We start from the raw sequence: 21,513 nt of genomic DNA on the forward strand, positions 1-21,513 counted from the left end.
AAGAGATGTGCTGAAAAGAACATCAAGAAACCTAGGCATACCTGATCCCAAATTCCAAAGGGTGCACTCAAGATGGGCTTAGCCTGGAAAGAATCTGTAGAGACTAAGTTCAGAATGCTCACCTTCTCAGTAATTTTTAAATTGACAGAGACAACCAAATAGCTCTTTTCATTCAGAGAAAACTATGACTTTTGTAATCCCAGTATTTGGTTTCAAAATCCAGAGGCATATTACTCCTCACATCTTTTGTTAGAACTACAGAATAGTCTTCTGACATTCTATTTCCTTGGCACATGACTACAAAATCCTATCCTACACACACACACAAAATATCCCTGGTCTCTATCCTTAAGATTCCATTGACTTTATTTTCTTCTGTTTTTAATGCTTGGACTCTATATCAAACTAAGAATTCTCTACTGTTAATAACTGTGGATTGCACTGCTGGGGATATGTGAGAAGGAGATTGAAGATGGGAGACTGTTAATTTTGGCTGAGTATTCCTGCCAAATAACCAAAGAGAGAAGTTGTGTAGGCAGCCAAGGGCATTTCTGTCTCAATTTGCATTTCTGTGCCCCACAGGCTACAGGGGAAAAGTGTCTGGCAGAGTCCCTGGTAGTCAGTGCACATGTCTGTGGGTCATACAGGGCCAGGTAGGCAGTGGCCAAATGCCAGACTTTTTGGGATTGATCAAAAATAGCCTATAACAGGCAATTCGTCTTTCTTCCCAAAACTTATTACTCATAAATACATGTCAGTCCTATTTCTCATGAAGCTTTTTATTTTACAGAGTAGACAGTGCTTCCATGTTGGAAGGACATGTGGAATCCATCATTAATTTACCTATTTTATACTCAACTGGATTTCATAAGGAAGATTCCTAATGGTGAATTATCCATGAAAATTGCTTGAGTTTTTCTCCCCATTATTAATTCTCTATGAAAAGATTTGTATTGTAAAACACAACAGATTCCAACTCAATTCAAAAATTTCTATCAAAAATTAGACTATAAACCATCCTAAATTTTTTAGTTTAGAACTATGCTCAAAGTGGAAAATAAAAAGAAATTAAAATATCTTGGAGAATCTCTGTTCATAGGCAAGTCTCAGCAAGTCTTACTTGGAGCACAGTGAAAATGTTTTTTTTTTTTAATATTACAACTTATGAAGTTAAAAAGAGAATCCATTGAATGCTTTTGTATCCAGTATGCCTGGTATGCATATTAACTTGTAAGCAAAAGGAAATTATGACAGATATTGATATAAAGATTTAACACTGGGGAGATTATTTTAATATGACAAAGTTTAATATATTCAGTAACAAAATGATTACCTTTGCAAATCTTCTAATTGGATTTTTGTCTTTATATAAATTGCAAAACACATGCACTTTTGATAAATGAAATGGCATATTCACCCAGATAATTATCACTTAATAATGAGCAGGCACCTAAGGGCTTATAACTCATATAAATTTGGATTTTGATTACTGAGCCAGGTGCTTAATTTATATACTTTTAAGTTATTACTCATTCATAAATCTAGTAAAACAAAGAATAGGATGCTATAATAGTCTTCTGTTCTTATGTAATAAAGATAAAAATTTAAGATGAACATTCTAGTAATAGGCATTATAAATTATGAACAAGTTTCACCAAATAAAATAGCTCACCTGTTATCACTATCATCAGCAGTACCATGACTGTTAAGAACAATACTATAAAAAATTTTAAAGAAGTAATAAAGTAAATTATTTCTTTCATTACCTTACAGAGTAAAATTAATGAACATCACTGTATTAAAAATAGACATATAACTGACAATTTGTCTTTTTTCAAGGCAGCATGTCACAGAAATGAGAAAAAAGCAGTTATCAATTACATATACAGTAATTGGGAAATAAATTATATTTATTTACTTAAATATTTGAAGTAAAAAGAAAAGACAAAAACTCAAATATACCAGTTCTAGTTAGCAGCACAAAGAGTCAGAATAAAGAAATTTGAGAAACAGAAAATCAGCCATGACTATGAGCAATTTCTCCTTTGGCTTGTGCCGTGGTAGATAAACTGTGTATTGGAGAACCAGGAAATAGGCAAAAGACCTAACAGAATATATTTCTCCTGATTTCTGTTTCCTTAAATTTCTATTAAAACAATATTCTTCATAAGCTTTTCATGGCCATCAGCAGTATAGACACCCTCTAAGGCTATAAGAGGTGGGTGTGGAAGGCATGGTGGGTTTACTTTTCCCTCAGTTGCTGAGGAGTAAATGACCACCCTGCCCTAAACAATGCACAGAACAACAGATACTGCATAAAATGAGAGACCCCAGGCTTCTGGGCTGTTAACTCCCATGAGGTCCAGCATCCTCGGTCTGCAGTGAAGCAGGTGGAGACACTTGGGATATGCAGTTAGATGTGTGGAACAGAGGTCCAGGAGGGGCTGGAGACAGTAACGGAGAGTTTGTTTTTCTTTGGGGATACCTGATAATATGGGAGTTGGTGAGGTACTCTGCTAGAATGCAAATGAGAAAGGTAGAGAATGAAGATGGAACTCTGGAAAATTAAAAAGAGGAGACATGGAAGAAAATCCATTGGGAACAGCAGGACAGTTAGACCACACATTTTACAAAATGGGGAAGAAGTATAGTTTCAGGGGTGATGCTTTAATCATGATGTCAAGTGATGCAGGAAGATGGAATATAAAAAGGATGGTGGATTTGTCAGAAGTAGTTGCTAGCCTTAGCATGTGCAGTCAGAGTATGGTGAGGGTGGAAACCAGATTGCTACTTTCTAATGTGAATTAGAGGTGAAGAAGTGATGAAAAGTGAGCTTTGTCTCTGTTGGTATTGATTTGTGCTATTATTTCTACCACAAAAATCGTAGGAGAAACAGAATAGCTTAGTGCCATAGTTAATAACATTGTAGCCACCTTGAGAAGAGTTTACTTAATTTTAGTGGGGTTTTTTTTTTTTGTTTGGTCTTTATATTAATGTCTGGGTCTTACCCTATATCAATTAAATCTGAATTTCTGATAATGGGACCCGTATACTGATATTTTTAAATAGCACTCTAGGTGATTCTAATGTTTAGTTAGACTTGAGGACCACTGGATTAATTAGATAAGAATATGGGTTCTAGAATTAGCTTAAGTTTAAATGTCAGCCTCATCACGTACTGGCTGCATGACTTATCTAACTCTTAGTTTCCTTAGCAAAGAAATGGGAATAATAATAGTATCTTCCTCATTGGGTAGTAAGAAGGATTAAATAACATAAGGTATGTAAAACACTTGGCAAGGCACCATGTATTACTGGCTGTTATTACTGTTTTTATTATTAAAACATATGATATAAATTTAATGATACAAACAGTAGCCATAACAACCAATAGATAGTGCCTTGCCAAACGTTTTACATACCTTATGTCGTGTGTGTATATGTGGTGTGTGTGTGTGTGTACATATACAGTCACAGAGAGAGAAGGGAGGGAAGGGAGACAGAGAGAGGGAGGGAGACTTCACTTGGTGACCCTATACCAATCAAGAAATAAGTAGTGGAGACAGACTGCCATTCTTTCCACCACTTAAACTTCATGTCACCTACTTAACAACTCTGTTGCTACTTATACCTGATAAATGACTCCTGATCTAGTATTAGCTGTGTCAAAACTTTCTTGCTTTTTGTTATTTCTGGAGTTTTACATATGAATCTTGTGCCTTTCATCTCTAACACCAACCACAGAAATTTATGATTCTCTCACTGAACTTTATAAGATCTCTTAAGCCACTTGACTCATTTTTTATTCTGCATTAAAGTCTTTTGTGGTAATGCCTTATTATGCCAGTAGGTCATGCCTTATTATACGTACAGAGGGCTGATAGGAATTTGAAAATGTGTGTTGGACTGACTGAGCCACCCAGGCACCTTGCCTGGCTTTCTATCCTCGGGTGTTACCTTGGCTGCTGCCATTGCCAAAACTAAAAACTGCACCGGAGAAAGTTGAACAGTAAGGGAAATTTTATTCAAGGATACTGAAATATAGGATAGAGACTTCAGTCTGAAATGAATTCTCTTGAAACATAAGGAGAGAGGGATTTTAAAAGCGAGGGTGAGCTAGTGGAAAGTACTGAAGCACTTGAGGGGAGAGGCTAAGCAGTAAGGTGTGCTGTAACACTGAGTTATTCCTGAGTTATGTATAGATGTTTTTGTCTGTTTTAGCCCATCTGTGTTTGCTAATTGGTGAGCATCAAGGTAGGCTCCTACTTTTCCACAGAGACTGGGAAATAGGGGATGCTATCTTCCTTAATGATTTCATTTCAAACTGGTAGTTCCCAGACCCTTGAGAAAGCCATTCCTTACTCATAAATCATTCAAGAGGCTCAGAGAAGATTTACATCTCAAAGGGGCTAAGACATCATTTTAGAAAACAATTATGTTTTTTAAAGTAAATGCTCTTAAGGAAAGGGAATTCAGGGCATAAAGCCAGGAAGCAGCCTGTCTAAAGTTTGTCAAGCTGATGGGAAAGTTAAGACTGGCTTGGTTACCACATTTGAATTTTCTTTGGTTTAACCTTTTTCTTAACATCATGTCTTTTAGAATCTATTGATTCTAGTTTTTCTCTGTATTTATACAATGTTTGAATTCAAATTTTATTGAGCTAATAAATTTTTTTTAAATCTTAAAAACATTGTATTAATTGGGAAAAGTACACAAATTTGAAATCACACATACACTTTAGATTTGGAAATATTAAAATTAATCTAATATAATCCTGAGTCAAATATTTTAATCTCCCTTTTAGCATTCCCATAATTAAAATTATCCCCAGGAAAAATAAGTGTTAGTTAATTCTTCCCTTCTTTGGCCATGTTCTCCCCTTAAGACAGAAATCTGCAAATCAAATTAATTACTCACATGAGAGTGCCTGAAGTACTTGTACACATAGCTGAACTCTGATTTTCCTTTCTTTGCTATGTCTTTTCTTCTTTAGTTTTGATATCCACTATTCCATATGTGATGCTGATTCAAGACAGTCCATTATCTTGGTTTTTTTCTTTAATATCTCTTTGGTTGTTTTCTTCAGTATCTTCTTGAAGATGTGGCACTTAAATGGAAAATTTCCTGAGTGGAGATTGAATAGTTCAGAGTGGAGAATGATTGTCTCAGTTTTCTGGACACTCTACCACTATTCATGCAGGCAGAAATCAAATTCACTTTTGGTAACTTTTCACAAAAAAATTGTCTTGCTATGTATTTTTAAAACTAAGTGTTGAACTTTACACATACTCTGATTAAATGTATTTTGTTGGATTTGGTTCATCAGTCTAGTTTGTGAAGAACACTAGGATACTGCTTTTATCCCACATTTTATTAGCTAATTTCCCCACTTTCATACAATCTGGTACACCTAGTACGGATTACTTACTTCTACTTCATCATCTGAGGTTAAGAGCCCTGTTGTCCACCACTCACTGATGAGTCAGTACACTTAGGGCATGGTCATTTAACAGGTTGTAAATTTAGCTCATTGTTGCCCAGTCTCCATTTATCTGTCTTGTTTATATCCATATCCTAAGATATTTACACATGTTGGCCCACCACATCTTCAACAAGTCTTTATTATTTTCTGCCTGTTGTAATGTGCCTAGCTTTTAAAAATTGGAAGGTTTTTAAAGAATTATAGTAGATCCTTCAACTCTCTTATGGCATTTATAGACATTTATCCAAACTAAAACACATAGTACTCTAGTAAGGAAAACACTGCATCTTAAAACTCATCACAGCCTATCTGCAAAACTTATAGTTAGTTGTTCTGAGAAAAAATGGTTACAATTATTCTTGGAAAAAAGCAAAATTGTCGTTTTTACATTCAAGCACAACCAAGAAACAGAAGGGCCGGGAGTCCTACCCTTAACTTCTCTGGCAGAAATGATGTGTTCTGTTTTCAATTTTTTTAAAAAATGTTTTATTTATTTCTGAGAGAGAGAGAGAGACAGCGTGAGCAGGGGAGGGTCAGAGAGAGAGGGAGACACAGAATCTGAAACAGGCTCCAGGCTCAGAGCTAGCTGTCAGCACAGAGCCTGATGTGGGGCTCGAACCCACGAACCGTGAGATCATGACCTGAGCCGAAGTCGGACGCTTAACCGACTGAGCCACCCAGGTGCCCCTTCTGTTTTCAATTTAATTGGAAAAATATTTCAAGGCATAAGCTTATCCCCACATAATTAGTGTTCAAACTTGTGAATTTTCATCACTCCATTTTTTTTCTGAATTAGCATTCTATGGATTGGCAGCATAACAAAATATTTGGATGATTTGTTTAAAATTTTAATATATAAAATTTTGTGCATATGAAGACATGTAACATATAAAGCATGGTGATTAGTAATAAAATAAACTTTCATTACCCAATTTAAGAACTAGAATATCACCAATACCATTGTGCTTTTCCTTATTGCATTCCACTGCCTTCCTTCTGGGTTTATGTTTAGCATCCCTTTCCTTTAGAAAAATATTATTATCATATGTAACTATGCCTAAACAATATATTTAGTTATGTTCACTTGTATATTTTATTTCTCAAAAATAAGGTAAGTATCAGAAATGGTTAGTTACTCATTAGGGCCAAAATGGAGATTAATGTGGCAATTTCTTTTAGCAGACCAGTTGGCTGCACACTTGACAATTTGCTTCTGTTTGGGTCTTACCATTAAATTAGGGGATGCTTTAGAAAGCTATATTAGACACCATGTATTCTATATTGCCCACTTGCCAAAGTACTTCTTTACTTTTGCTTTTTGAAAAGTTACATGTAGTATGTGCAATAATTTTGCTGATGTTAATATAATATTAGAAAATAAAACATATTTAACTAAAATTTTGACATAACAATGATTTTTACCATTCCACTTATGGGTATAATCAGGTACATTCACAACTGAAGAGTAATTATGCTATTATGTATAAAATGGGTAAGTGAGCTGTTAAGTATAAGTGCTAAATTTCACATACTTTGACCATGTTTAGATGAGAATCTTTTGTCTGGACCTTGTAAAATCCTGTGGTCCTTTTTAAAGGGTCTTTATTCTCTCTCTCTCTCTCTTTCTCTCTCGGCTCTCTCACTTCTTATGTATTTATTGATTCACTTCTCTCCTATTTGAATTTTGCCCCCCTCGACATCTGCCTTTCCTTAGCCCTCTATTGTTTGGCATCTGTCTTCATGTCATGTCTGTCTGTACACGTCTCTAATTCCTGCTTTGTCCGGGATGTAGAATGAATTTAAATTCTGGGTGTTAGGAGTCCAGATTGAAACCTTCTAAAGAAACCCTGGCCAGTTCTAAAATAAGTTGTGTGATCACAAGGAGAGAGATGCAAAAACTTCAAAGATAGGGTGGCAGATACAGAGATAGACAAGGAGGAAGTGAGATATGGAGGCAGGTGGGGGTAAATTTTTAGTACAAGATGAAAAATAAGTAAATTGATTTTAAAGTTAAAGAAAATCTATACTAATCACTCGTGAAAAACTGGGATTTTTAACTGTTTGATTTGTTTGCAATCTGTACTGAAGACCCTTGGTTCTGGACAATTAACAGTCAAGTTTAGTTTTCTTATTTTATCATGGAGTGTTTGTTGGGGCTTGGTCATAAACAGGGAGACCAGACTGTGTTTCAATAGAGCTTTCACTTGGCTGATAATATAAATTATTGGTGATTTTGCTTACAATTTCTTATTTTGTTTATATTATCCTTCTATAATTTATGCACTGATGGCATCATTTCAAGTAGACTTGACTCTTATTTGGCAGGATAAGACTCTGGCACTAAGCACTTAATCAAAATTAATCTCTGGAATATTAAATAAATATTTAGGAAAAGGTGAGTGCTGAGGCAGCCAGGAATAAAGGGAAGAAATGGGAGGCAGCAGTGCTGTTTTTGTATCATAAGTCTGTCACTAAGCTTTCACAGTCAGCTGCCATGATTTCTACCATCTTACATTGACCTGAATTCTATGTAGCTTTTCAGTTTTAGTTTTGAGTTCTTTTATGCAGTGAGGCACACACGAAAGTCAAGGAGCTATGACAGGTCTGATTCCACAGTGAAGCTTTTGTGTCACTGATTTTGTTAGCAATCTGAGGAAAACTAAGGCTCTGAGAAAAACATTTTCCAATTTATAATTCTATGAAGAAGAGCCATTTTCAAGTAGGGCTACAACTGTCACCTACCATGTCTAGCTAGGGAAATCTCTGGTCAGCTGCAACTGAGTCCTGGAAGACTCCCTTGACACACAGTAATGGATCTTCTAAACGTGAGGAAAAGTGATGGCTAAAGGAAGTTCTCTAAGTTGATATTTCTCCAATTTTAATATGCACACAAATCACTTGGATGTCTTGGTAAAATGCAAATCCTAAAGATACTGATATAGTAAATCTGGGTGGTAGGACCCAAGAAGCTGCCTTCTGAGCAAGCTCTCAGGTGTTGCCGCTCTGCTATTTTGAGGAACATACTTTGAATAGAACCACCTTCAGCATTCACTTCACTAATTCCAGAAAGAGGATGGCTTCTATAAACATCTACAACCAAAGAATGGGTCTCTGGAGGACTGCCCCAGACTGAGGGGGGAGGAAGGGCAAACCTTTCTAACCAGTAAGATCACAGAATCAACTCTGGAAGTCAGTGTGGTAGTAGATGACACCACCAGACCACCCTCCCAGCCAGGAACCAGTATCATAAGTGATGAGACGAACCATGGTTGTGAGCCAGAACAGGAAGGCTTGTATATAGTTCCCAAGTGCCATCAAAATAAAGTAATGAAGGCCACATTGGCTGTTGTCGCAGGTGGTGAGTGATCATCTGTCTGGGCATATATAAAACTCTTTAACATAGAGTGGGACAGCCTGGCAATAGAAGACTTGCACTGTCACTTCTCAGCTGTGTCCCTGAGACTGTTACTTAACCTTCCTGGGCCTCATTTTTTTCCATATGTAAATAGAGACATTAAAAATACCACCTTCCCAGGGATGTTGTAAGACATATATATAAAAGCACTTAACACCATGCCTGGCATTATAAAGTGCTCAGTAAAGACTAGTTACTATGCGTCCAGGAAGATATATTTTTGCCTTTGATGATATCTAGTGACTTCAACAGAAACAATTACATATTTTAATGTGACAAATGCAAAATATTCACACAGGAGCTAGAAATTTTTTTAAGGTTAATTTGATAAGAGTATATAAAAATCTCCTGTTAAGATTAATTCAGTTACTGTTTTTGTGATGACTATGCCTAGCTAAAGCTATCCTGGGCCATTTCCTCTAAATTTGCATTCCAACTTGGGGACAATTTTATCTCACAAATTAACAAAGTTAGAATGTTGGTCATTTCTGGTATCACGAACTCCGGTAACTTTTCTGGCACCCTCTCAACCATCAGCTTGCTTCTGAGTTCTCTCAGAATGTGCATTGTATTTATTCATTATTCATTTACTTCTTTTCACTCTTTATTGTATACAATCTATTCCGATTGCCATGGAGATAGCTATTCAATGACAATAACCTCTTTACTTCATTTCAGCCGTTTATACAATTACTGTTGTGTCAGGATGATTCTGGCTTTGATGCTGATGAAAAGGGAAAATAGAAACATTTAATAAAGTGATTTTTTTTCCACTCAATTTGCTTTTGCATCTCTTTATCTGTGCCTCAAATTTAGCAAGTGAAACACTTGTTCCAATGGATTATCTGAAATACATTGTTGGCTGTCACATGCATGATTGATTTTAAACGTATGCCTGAATACCTTCTACCAGACTAAACTCCTAGGACAGCAAAACACACTGTAAAAAATGGCTTTCCTGTCATCATCAGGTACACCCATCATCTTTGACCTATCTCCTGTATTGTAAGCAAGTAGTTGCTGGCAAAAGATCATAAACAAAACCAATCTCTCTATCTCTATTTTCCACATGTCTTGCCAGGAAAGGTGTCTCTCTAAGACATTGCTCCTTTTCACCCTCTCTTGGTCCTTGACTCTTTTTGTCTGTCTCCTTCCAGGCCATATTCACTTTCTCTATATCCATTTTGAATCAGTCTGTACTGCTCCGGTTACTGTGGCTCAGCAATGAGTCATGGAAACTACTCAAGATTTGTCTCTCTCTATTTATCCTACCAGCCATATCCTGTTATTTTTCTGCCTTCCAGCTGCCCTTGTATAACAAGATCCTTTTTCATTTGCTTTGTTCAGTGTTACTTCTCTTGTTTAAATTTTCTATCTTCTTTGAAATACCAGCTTCCACCTTCATTTTTAATTTTAAATATACCCATTAATTTTTTTAAAAAAGTACTAATTTGGCTAAACAACAGTGTCTCTCTGTATTATGAACTAGGTAATAGCATAATGTTCTAAAATTAACTAGTTCTAATTAACGTTACAAACTTAATTAATCATATGGTAATTCTTATCTCTCTTACAGTCCAGTTTCAGATTATACATGCAAAAGCTTGATTTCCATTTCACTTAAATATCACACTATTTTTTTATGATTTTTGCAAGGTCCAGCTTTATCCAACTGAATGGACTGATTTTCCAGTAAGATAAATTTAATGTCACTGGAATACTGGCTACGTGATGTTAATTGGAACTACAGCCTGCGAACCAAATCTGGCTGGACACCTGATTTCTTAAATACAGTTTTATTGGAATATGGCCACATTTATTTATGTACTGTGACTGCTTTCATCCTATGAAGAAAGAGTTGCAAGAGAGACTGTGTGACCTGCAAAGCCTAAAATATTATTGAATCTTTATGTTTGACTATTTAATAAACCAAGTCTGCCAAATTTCCCTAGGTAGGTCTTGAAGCAAAGTTCATAAGATATTCACTCGATGAAAATCTCTTTCCCCGAAATTTGTGAACATCACATATTAGTTCATATGAAAAGCCAGATTATCTTCAGAGGTAGCTCAAAGGTATTTGCATACAATTAGGGTTTTCTGATAAAATATACAAGACACTCAGTTAAATCTGAATTTCAGATGAACTACAAAGAATTTTTTGGTGTATGTTCCGAATATTGCAGGATACACACACTAAAAATTTGTTGTTTATCTGAAGTTCAAATTTAACTGGGTGTCTTGTACTTTTATTTGCTAAATCTGGCAGATATATACATACAAGAACGGAAAGAAAAACTGAAGAGAAGTTGAAGCAACATCTACTGTGTGAAGTTATGAGTTTATTAGCACCTTCTGATGTTTTGTCTGATAACATTCCAGAGTTCTCCAATTTATATTCATGTTTTGAATCAATAATGAGAGGCTTCATTCTTTACACCCAGGTGTTTGGCACACAGACGGTCAGCTTTCTGACCCAAGAATCCATGCTGTTTATTAGCAGTTTGAAATTTTTGATTGTACATCAGATTGCAAGAGAAAGAGCACTTTTCGATATAAGATGAAGGGGAATTACACAGTAGGACTTCATAGGTTTGACTTAGTCCCAGGAGGAGGGCAAAAAATAGAAAGTTTACAAACGAGTTGATGGGGGAATTGGCAAGAGTGCATTTGCCTCTATCTGAAAGGAACAGTGTTAGGGATTTAATTGCAATTAGGAAGCATTGGACAAAGCAGGATATTAACTGAGAGAAAGCAAGGTTTGTTAAACAGAAACACAATATATTTTTTTAAAAATCTGTATTAGAGGCAAGCTTTTGCTTAGGTGTACCTTAGAATATTTAATGAACTCTTGTGATGCTTTTTTTCTCATACCCATTTTACATCTCTAACTTGGTTGCATATAAGAAAACACATTTAGGGGTGCCTGGGTGGCTCAGTAGGTTAAGCGTCCTACTTTGACTCAGGTCATGATCTCACAGTTTGTGGGTTTGAGCCCTGTGTCAGGCTCTGTGCTGACAGCTCAGAGCCTGGAGTCTGCTTCAGATTCTGTGTGTGTGTGTCTCTCTCTCTCTCTGCTCCTCCCCTGCTCACACTCTGTCTCAAAAATAAACATTAAAAAAAAAAGAAAAAGAAAAAACAAGAAAACACATTTATAGATGTGGATCAGCACCTGTGTCTGAAATTACTAACTTGCTGAGTGATTTTAAGTCAATAATTTTTTGGTTCTCAATATCTCATTTGAAGAAGCTGAATTAGAAGATTCTGAAGGTTCTTACCAGTTCCAAAACTCTACTTCTATAACATACCTATGCACATTAGAATGTGATGACTATAGTGTACCCAAGATATCAAAATAATCAAAATGTATATGTGAATACTAGCCTCAAGTTTGGTAAACATGATAGCATCAGAAGCTAGCCTCTGTAGATGAGACTGATTCCCATCAAGGGATAATTAACCTACTACCATTAGATGAAGCCCTGGGTTATTATCTTAGGTTGGTGTATTTCTAGCATATTTGCATGAAATATTTAAATGTCTGAAATTCTGTTCCTCTCTTTATAAATATTTTGGTTTCCCGGTACTTTCTAATATTTTAAGAGAAAATTTTTTTTCATTTCTTTAATGTTTGTTTATTTTTGAGAGAGAGAGAGAGAGAGAGCACACACGCGTGCACACACAGTTGGGGGAGGAGCACAGAGAGAGGGAGACACAGAATCCAAAGTAGGTTCGAGGCTCCAGGCTCCAAGCTGTCAGCACAGAACCCGGTGTGGGGCTAGAACTCAGGAGCAGTGAGATCATGACCTAAACCTAAGTGGGATGCTTAACTGACGGAGCTATCCAGGTGCACCTTAAGAGAAAATTTTAATTGATAGTAACTTCTATTAGAGGATACCAAGTTTGGTGGTAGGTGCCATAGAAAGAAAATCTGTCTTTTGTGGGCTTTGTGATATAGTAATCTGTCAGTTAGAACAAATACACATGAAGTTATGGTAGAAACTGAAAGGTAAAGAATTGACTTCACATGCTTATTCAGAAATGGCTATTTAAGATAATATAACTAGAATTGGGGAAATGATACTATGTGTTTTCTGTCTTAAGCAATTTTAAAAATATAAATCTGAGAAATCACATATGGAAATATGCATAAATATGCTAAGATTAACCTGTATATATATACACTAAAACACTTTTTAAAATTGATTTTTCATTTACACAAATGGCATCTAAAGGCATTCTGTCCAAAACTAAAACATAGATGAGGCTAAAATTGCCTTTGACCACCACCCTGATTTTTCTCCAGTTCACTCTCTTTTTGGAGGTAAGTACTATTGTTGGTTTTGTGTGTGCCCTTTCAGATAATTTCCAGTGCACTTTCTCACAAAGATTTGATTCTTTCCTGTACTACATATGCTAGCAAGCCTAGACCCCTGTGTTTATTAATGATAAATGGGAAAACAATGGCACTCAGGAAAGACTTTTTACACTAGGCTTGATACCAAAGTGAAGAAAACTACACTGGTAGAGAGTAAGTCATATCAGGGGCAGTGTGTGTGTGTGTGTGTGTGCGCGCGCACGCGCGCACGTGCGCACGTGCGTGTGTATGTGTGATATGTACACAAATCTGGTTCACAAGATACTCTGTATCTCAGTTTTCATATCTATATCCCATAATGCGATGATCCAAAACCTCTAAGGTTTTGTTCAGCTGTCACCTTCTATTGGTCTATTATTTCCAGTCCTAATATAGCTGAAAAAATGACTATGTAACAGGGCTTCTGCTTTTCCCCCATGGCATTTAGTTTTAGTTTCTGTTTATACAACTTAATATTATTTGCAAAAGCTGGATACATACTCTTTTGCTCAAAACATATCCAATTCAGACCTGGTTCCCACAAACCAGCAGGAAAGATCTAATAATGTTAGTTATCCTTTCACACCATTTCATGGTTATTCCTTATCAGTTTTATCCAACTCACTTGGAAATAATCCCACTAAGTTTACACTCTCATACTTGTCTGGGTACCATCGCAATCCCCTCAATCACACCAACCTTGGTGGGCAAAGCTGGTACCTCATGTGATGTTCTATGAGCTCTCACTTCAGAGCTGCACATTAAGCTTAGCTTCTATACCCCTTTCTTGGATGTCTCATGTTTCCTTTCTCCAACTCACTGCTATCCATACTGAAGTATCAAAAAGTAGGTTTGTTTTTTTTAAATCTCTTTTAAAAGTTTGTTATTTCTACACTTATGTAGAAGTATTTTTAATCAGCTAATTTTCTTTCTCTATCAAATACATAGTGATGATATTATCTGGGTGCCAGTATTCATTTACAAGCTCAGCATTCTGGCCCTGCATCTGTGGCATTATGATCTGTTGTTTTCTAACATTCTTTAAGTCTCCCTCCTCAGCCAGATTTGCTGTTATTCTCCACCTCACATGAAGCAAAGAACTGGTGCAGAGAGCTAAACACAGGGGAATAACGTGCTAAGAGTTCCTTGTTGTTTTCAAAGTGGCAAGAAAAAAAGGAAAATAAAAATAAACGTCATGAAAACATTTATAATTTCAAAGCCCAGTGGAAATTACTTTTGCAAATTTGTAACCTCTTTATAATTATGTCTTCATTATTAACAATCCTGAAATTAACATTTGAGGTTTCGAAATAGGCTTGAATAATATTCGGCCATAAAAATGCCATTCATATGTAACCACTGACAGGTGCCAGTTGGTTGAGGTATCTTGTTTCTATTTTACAGGTGTCAGATCTGGCTTGCTTCAGCCTGCCTCTGTGCCTGTGATTTCCAGTTAAAACTTCATCACACGTAGATGACTGGAAAACAGTATAGACGTGCGAGGAAGAGATTCAACTTGAGGTACAAACATTCCTTAATGATTACCAGAAAAATCTCCAGAGTGAACACATTCAAAAGCATATAATAAAATATTTGAAGCCAATGGGAATTTAATGTGTCCATCTTGGATTTAATTTGACATTAATTGACATTTTTAGGATGTGTGAAAAGACAAAGTTAATGTGGTATTCTTAAGGGGTCATGAAATATATTGCTTTTTATAGATGATTTGAGTCTTGTGTTAAAAAAGCTGTGCTTTAATTAAATCAACAATTCTTTCAAGATTAAGAAAGACAATTAAAAGCATATGAGTTTATGCCTTTTTATGAGCCAGCAATGCTCCTAGAAGTTAGTGGTAATCTATATTTCAGATATTTTTATGGTAATTGCTTTCAGATTTTAAGGAAGCCAAGTTCAAACGTTTCTAGAGAAACATCTGGTGCTGGTCTTAGTTCTCTAGGGTGCAAAGAAATGCTGTTTATCTGTAATCTTTGTGCCCAGAAGGGAAACAAACAAACAAACAAAAAAACTTGTGATTTTTATAGGACTCATTTCCTCATGTTATTAGGCTCTACTTCTGCACCAGTACCATTATAACATTGATAGCCTCTTTCTGATACACAAAACTGGTGCCCTCCCTCTAGTACACTGTGTTAGTAACAAATAAGCCTGAAGTTTTTTACTTTCTTGAAGTCAGCAAGACAATTCTCATCAGTTTCCTTGTGTCTCTAGGTGGACTTTTAAGATTTACTACATCAGTCATTGTCCAATCTAGTGCCAAATGGCTACACTTCTAAAATAATCGTCATGCAAGTGTATAATATTCTTTGGCTTCATACATACAAATCCTCTTCATTTTAGGCTAAGCCTATCCTATAAGTTTGGAATACATCTTCTTTGATGCTGCATAATTTTAGAGCCATGCTATTGCCTAAAATTGGGCCATAATTTTCAGTCCAGGCCATAATTTTTCATATGTACAGAAAGTTTAATAATAGAGTGATGTGAAAATTATATTAAAATTTCAGACTCACACCAAAGCAAAACTGTAGCATAGTTAATTGGAAGGTAGATTTACCAGTATTTTCTTTATAGTGTTTTTCTTAAATATTAAGAAATTTATTTGCCACACCGGTATCAAATAATTATCTTTTAATAATATATTGTTCCTTTCCTGCATATTTGAAATATAATATGTTTAATCATAACATGTATACACTCTTGCATGACATAGGGGCTCTGTCCTTTTTTTTTTCCTTTCCAAAACTCTGTATTCAGGAGTCTGCAAATGCTTTTTGTGAAAGACCAAATAGCAAATATTTTCAGCTTTGTTGGAAGTACTCAAGTATGCTACTATACCACAAAAACAGCCACAGTCAACATATAAAGGAATGGGTGTAGCTGCATCCCAATAAATGTTTACAAAAGTAGGTGCTACCCATGGGTCCTAGTAGCTTTGGTAGCTTTTATGTTCTCAGAAGCACATAAACCTCTGACAAACGATTTCAGGTCTTGTTCATGGTTATATCTACTTTTTAAGGATAGATTTTAGCATGTAGTATGTACCCAATACAAATCCTGAGTGAAAAAAATAATTTCTGTTCTATGTTCAAGCAAATATAATTTATATGGGTAAGAATAATAGTTAAAAGTGTACTTCATCATCCAAAATGGTGGAGTAGGGAACTCAAAGAGCATGTCTCACTGCAAAAACACTAGAAAACCTGGCAAAAACTGTCAGAATCAACTTTGTCAGAACTCTGGAAAACAGTCAAAGGTTTATAGCAATCAACTGAACTTTTGATCAATAGAAAGGCAACTGAACACTGGAAAGAGAACTACAGAACAATTTAACTTACCCTTGACTTCACTTCCCCCAGATGGGTGGCAGTCTTGAAGATGGCAGTCCACATCCCTAGTGTGGGCTCCTAGGGCCAAAGGGAACATAGCAAACTTTGTTTTCAAAGAATGTGACTGACTGTTTTGACCTCTCTTGCAGTTCCCTGAAGCCTAATGCAAAGAGTTTGCTTTTATTTCTCTAACTCGAAGCTCTTTCAGAGCAGAGAAGGAGTAACATGGCTGCAGAAGTCAGTGGTTGAAAACATTCAAAGGCAAATGAACAATGTGCTGCCACATAAGGCAAATGATATCAATTGTGGGAAACAAGAGACACCTCAAAAAGCTGGAAGGAAATGCTGGAAAAGAGATGCTTTTGAGGAATAAGGACTTTGAAAGTCCTCATGTATATTAGGGAATCTACAAGGCCATGCTCATGATCTGAGTTAGAAATATGCTAAAAAAAATATTTGAGAAGATCCTAAACCCATAACTGTCATAGGCATTCAAGCCTATGCAAATATGAAAACAAGGCCAAGCTATACTGTAAACAGCTGGAGCACTGAAGAATGTTGCAACAAACATACACAGACCTGTGCAAAGACTGGGGGATTTTTTTTTTCGCTCCAGGCATCTAGAGACTTCCAGGCCCACATGCAACAAAGTCTTTAGTCTCTCCCAAAATATTTTATAAATGTCACTAAACAAATAAGTTTTGTTTAGTGACAAAACCCACAAGCAGCAACAACAAACTCTGGGGAAGGAGGAGAATTTGAATTCCAGAGTTACTACATTATAATATTTATTTATTTTAATGTTTATTTATTTTTGATAGAGAGAGAACATGAACAGGGCAGGGGGAGAGATAGAGGGAGCCAGGGGATCTGAAGAGGGCTCTGCCCTGATAGCAGTAAGCCTAATGTGGGGCTTGAATACATGAACCATAAGATCATGATCTGAGCCAAAGTCTTAACCAAGTCACTGAGGCACACCAATATATTATAATATTTAAAATATCAAGTTGTCAACAAAAATTGTGAAGCATGCCAAGAAACTATGGTCTATTTATAGGCACACACAAAGAAACAAATAGAAACTGTCCCTGAGAAAGCCCTTTGGAGTTATGAGACAAAGATTTAAATCAACGTTTTAAAATATGCTTAAAGAGCTAAATGTAATAATGAACATAAAAAACTAAAGGGAAACAGGAAAAGAATGTATCATCAAATAGAGAATGTCAATAAAAAGAACAAATTTAGGCACTGAAAAGTATAACAGTCAAAATGAAAAATTCATTGGAAGATATCAACATCAGATTTGAGCAGGAAGAAGAAAGAATCCGTGAACTTGAAAATAGGACAATTGAAATTATCCAGTCTGAGAGGCAGAAAGAAAAAATAAAGAAACTTCCCCAAAAAATAGAAGAGGGAAAACTTTCTAATTCACTTTGTGAAGCCAACATAATTTTGAAACCAAAGCCAAAGACATCACAATAAAGGAAAACTACAGACCAGTATCTCTAATGAATATAGATGCAAAAGTCCTTGACTGAATTTTGGTAACCCCAATTCAGCAGCATATTGAAAGATTATACACCATGGCCATGTGGGATTTATCCTAGGAATGCTACGATGATTCAACATATAAAAGCTAACTGATATGATGCACCACATAAATAGAATGAAGGGGGAAAAAACACGTGATCATGTCAATTGTTGAAGAAAAGCATTTGACAAAATCCAATAATCTTTCATGGGTAAAACATGCCACAAAAAAAGAATAGAAAGAAACTTGCTCAGAAAAATAAGGGGCGGGGTGCCTGGGTGGCTTAGTCGGCTAAGCGTCCGACTTTCGCTTAGGTCATGATCTCCCGGTTCGTGGGTTCGAGCCCCGCGTCGGGCTCTGTGCTGACTGCCAGCTCAGAGCCTGGAGCCTGTTTCGGTCTGTGACTCCCTATCTCTCTGACCCTCCCCTGCTCACGCTGTCTCTCTCTTTCTCCTAGAAATAAATAAAACATTAAAAAAAAAATTTTTTTTTAAAAAAGAAAAATAAAGGGCATTTTTGAAAAACAAAACCAAACCCCCAAAAACATTTTAATTAAAAGACTAAAGATTTTTTCCATATGACCAGGAACAAGACAAGAATGCCTGCTTTTACTACTTCTACTCAACATTTTACTGAAAGTTCTAGCTAAAACAATTATGCAATAATAAAAAGAGGTAAAAATCATCCAGATTGGAAAGGAAGAAGTAAAACTATCTCTTTTCACAGATGACATGATCTTATATAACGGAAGTCCTAAAAAATTAACAACAAAACTATTAGAGCTAGTAAATTACTCAAAGTTTTACAATATCAAGACACAAAAATCAGTTACATTTTAACATACTAATAGCGAATAATCCAAAAAAAATAGTGAACAATTCAAAAAAGGAAATTAAGAAAAAAGTATCTTCTACAAAAGCATCAAAAAATAAAATACTTATTAACAAATTAAGCTAAGGAGGTACAAAATTTATACAGTGAAAACTATGAAAACAATGCTGAAAAAATTAAAGAAATAGACAAAAGGAAAAATACCCTTTGTTCATAGATTGGAAATGTATTATTATTAAGATGGCAATACTCTACAAGGTTATCTACAAATTGAGGCAAACCCTGTCAAAACATAATGACCTTTTTTTTTTTGCAGAGATGGAAAAAATACTAAAATTCATACGAAATTGCAAATTACCTCTAGTAATCAAAGCAATCTTGAAAAAGAAGACTCACACTTCCCAATTTCAAAATTTACTACAAACTATAGTAATCAAAAAAGTTTGGTACTGGCATAAAGATAAACATATGGCTCAGTGGAATAGAAGTGAGAGTTCAGAAATCAGCGCTTACATCTTTAGCCAATTGATTTCTGACAAGAGTGTCAAGGTCTTTTAATGGAGGTGGGCAAAATAGGTTCTTCAACAAATGATTCTGTAAAATCTGGATTATCTACATGCAAAAGAATAAAGGTGACTATCTACCTCACTTAATATTTAAAAAATTAACTCAAAATGGATCAAAAATATAAGATACAAAACTATAACATTCTTAGAATAAAAACACTGGAGTAAATCATGATGTTGGATTTGGCAATGGATGCTGAAATATGACACCAAAAACAACAGCAAAATGGATATATTAGACTTCATCAAAATGAAAACTTCTTGTGAATCAAAGGACACTATCAAGAGAGTGAAAAGACGACTCACAGTATAGTAGAAAATATTTGCAAATGATATACCTGATAAGGGTCTAGTGTATATACATGTAAAAGAACTCTTACAACTCAACAAAAGGAAAAACAACACAAATTGAAAATGAGCCACAAACTAGTCATCTGGGTGCCTCAGTTGGTTAAGCAGCCAACTCTTGCTTTTGGCTCAGGTCATGGTCTTGAGATCTGTGAGCTCAAGCCCCACATCAGGCTCCATGCTGACAGCATAGAGACCACTTGGGATTCTGTCTCCCTCTCTCTCTGCCCCTCCCCTGCTCATACATGCTCTCTCTTTCAAAATAAATAAATAAACTTAAGGAAAAAAAGAGCCAAGGCATTCTTTCAAACAGGATATAAAATGTCCAAAAAGTACAGGAAAAGATGCTCTGCATCATTTGCCATTAGGAAAATGCAAATCCAAACCATAATGGGATAACACTTTATATCTAATAAGATGGCTATAATTTAAAAATGGAAAATAAGAGGTGCTGATGCATATGTGGACAAATTGGAGCCCTTATGCATTGCTGGAAGGAATGTAAAGTGGGGCAGCTGCTGTGGAAAATGGTTTGGCAGTTCCTCAAAAATTTAAACATAGAATTGTCATATAATTCCCAATTCCCAAAATTCCAAAAGAATTTATAATATATGACATGTGGTCAAACAAGCACTTGTACAACAATGTTCACAGTAACACTATTCACAATAACCAAAAAATGGGAGGAAAATTCTCCATCAACTAATCAAATGATGAAAAATATGTTATATCTACACAGTGGAATATTATTCAGTCATAAGAAATATGAAATACTGGGGAACCTGAGTGGCTCATGACTGAGCATCCGACTCTGGATTTTGGCTCACGTCATGATCTCACACTTTGTGAGACTGAGCCCCATGCTGGGCTCTGCACTGACAATGAGTAGCCTGCTTAAAGATTCTCTCTCCCTCTTTGCCCTTCCCCCACTCCTCGCTCTCTCTCTCTCTCTCTGAAAATAAATAAATAAAAATTAAATAAATAAAAATGAAATACCAATACATTCTACAATATAGATGAAGCTTGAAAACATGTTGATTGAAAGAAACCAGATACCAAAGCCTACATATCATGTACATGTGATTTTACTTACACTAGATATCCAGAAAGGGTAAATTCATAGAAACATAAAGCAGATTAATGGTAGCCAGGGGCTGAGGGAAAGGAGAATGGGAAATGACTAATAAATGTGTACCATGTTTCTTTTTGGGGTGATAAAAATGTCTGGAACTACACAGAGGTAATGTTTGCACAATATTTTGAATGTATTAAATTCCATTCAATTGTACTCTAAAAACGGTTAAACTGATAAATTTTATGTTGTGTGCATTAACCATCAAAGCACATGGCATGAGTTTTAAAAACAAATTAATAGGAGCACCTGGGTGGCTCAGTCAGTTAAGCATCTGACTTTGGCTCAGGTCATGATCTCATGGCTCATGAATTCCAGCCTGTGTTAGGCTCTGTGCTGATAGCTCAGAGCGTGAAGCCTGCTTCGGGTTCTGTGTCTCCCTCTCTCTCCGCCCCTCCCCTGTTCATGCTCTGTCTCTCTCTCTCCCTCAAAAATAAACATTTAATTAAAAAATAAATTAATATAAATATATAAATATTTATATATCTCAATTATAAAACAATA

The 21,513-nt window shown here is 35.7% G+C and overlaps 1 long non-coding RNA gene across 1 annotated transcript in view; it reads right to left on the reverse strand.

The window, feature by feature from the left end:
* Positions 1–1,368: 1,368 nt before the first annotated feature.
* LOC144234103 (uncharacterized) overlaps positions 1,369–21,513 on the reverse strand; it is a 99,989-nt gene continuing 79,844 nt past the window's right edge. Inside the window, exons 4-6 of the long non-coding RNA XR_013335863.1 lie at positions 16,611–16,679; positions 4,918–5,124; positions 1,369–1,717 (exon numbers count right to left, since the gene is read on the reverse strand). This is a non-coding gene — a long non-coding RNA (uncharacterized LOC144234103). The remainder of the gene's footprint in view (positions 1,718–4,917; positions 5,125–16,610; positions 16,680–21,513) is intronic.

The sequence above is a fragment of the Crocuta crocuta genome, unplaced genomic scaffold, assembly GCF_008692635.1.
Source record: "Crocuta crocuta isolate KB4526 unplaced genomic scaffold, BGI_CrCroc_1.0 scaffold518, whole genome shotgun sequence".
NCBI classification, from domain to species: Eukaryota; Metazoa; Chordata; class Mammalia; order Carnivora; family Hyaenidae; genus Crocuta; species Crocuta crocuta.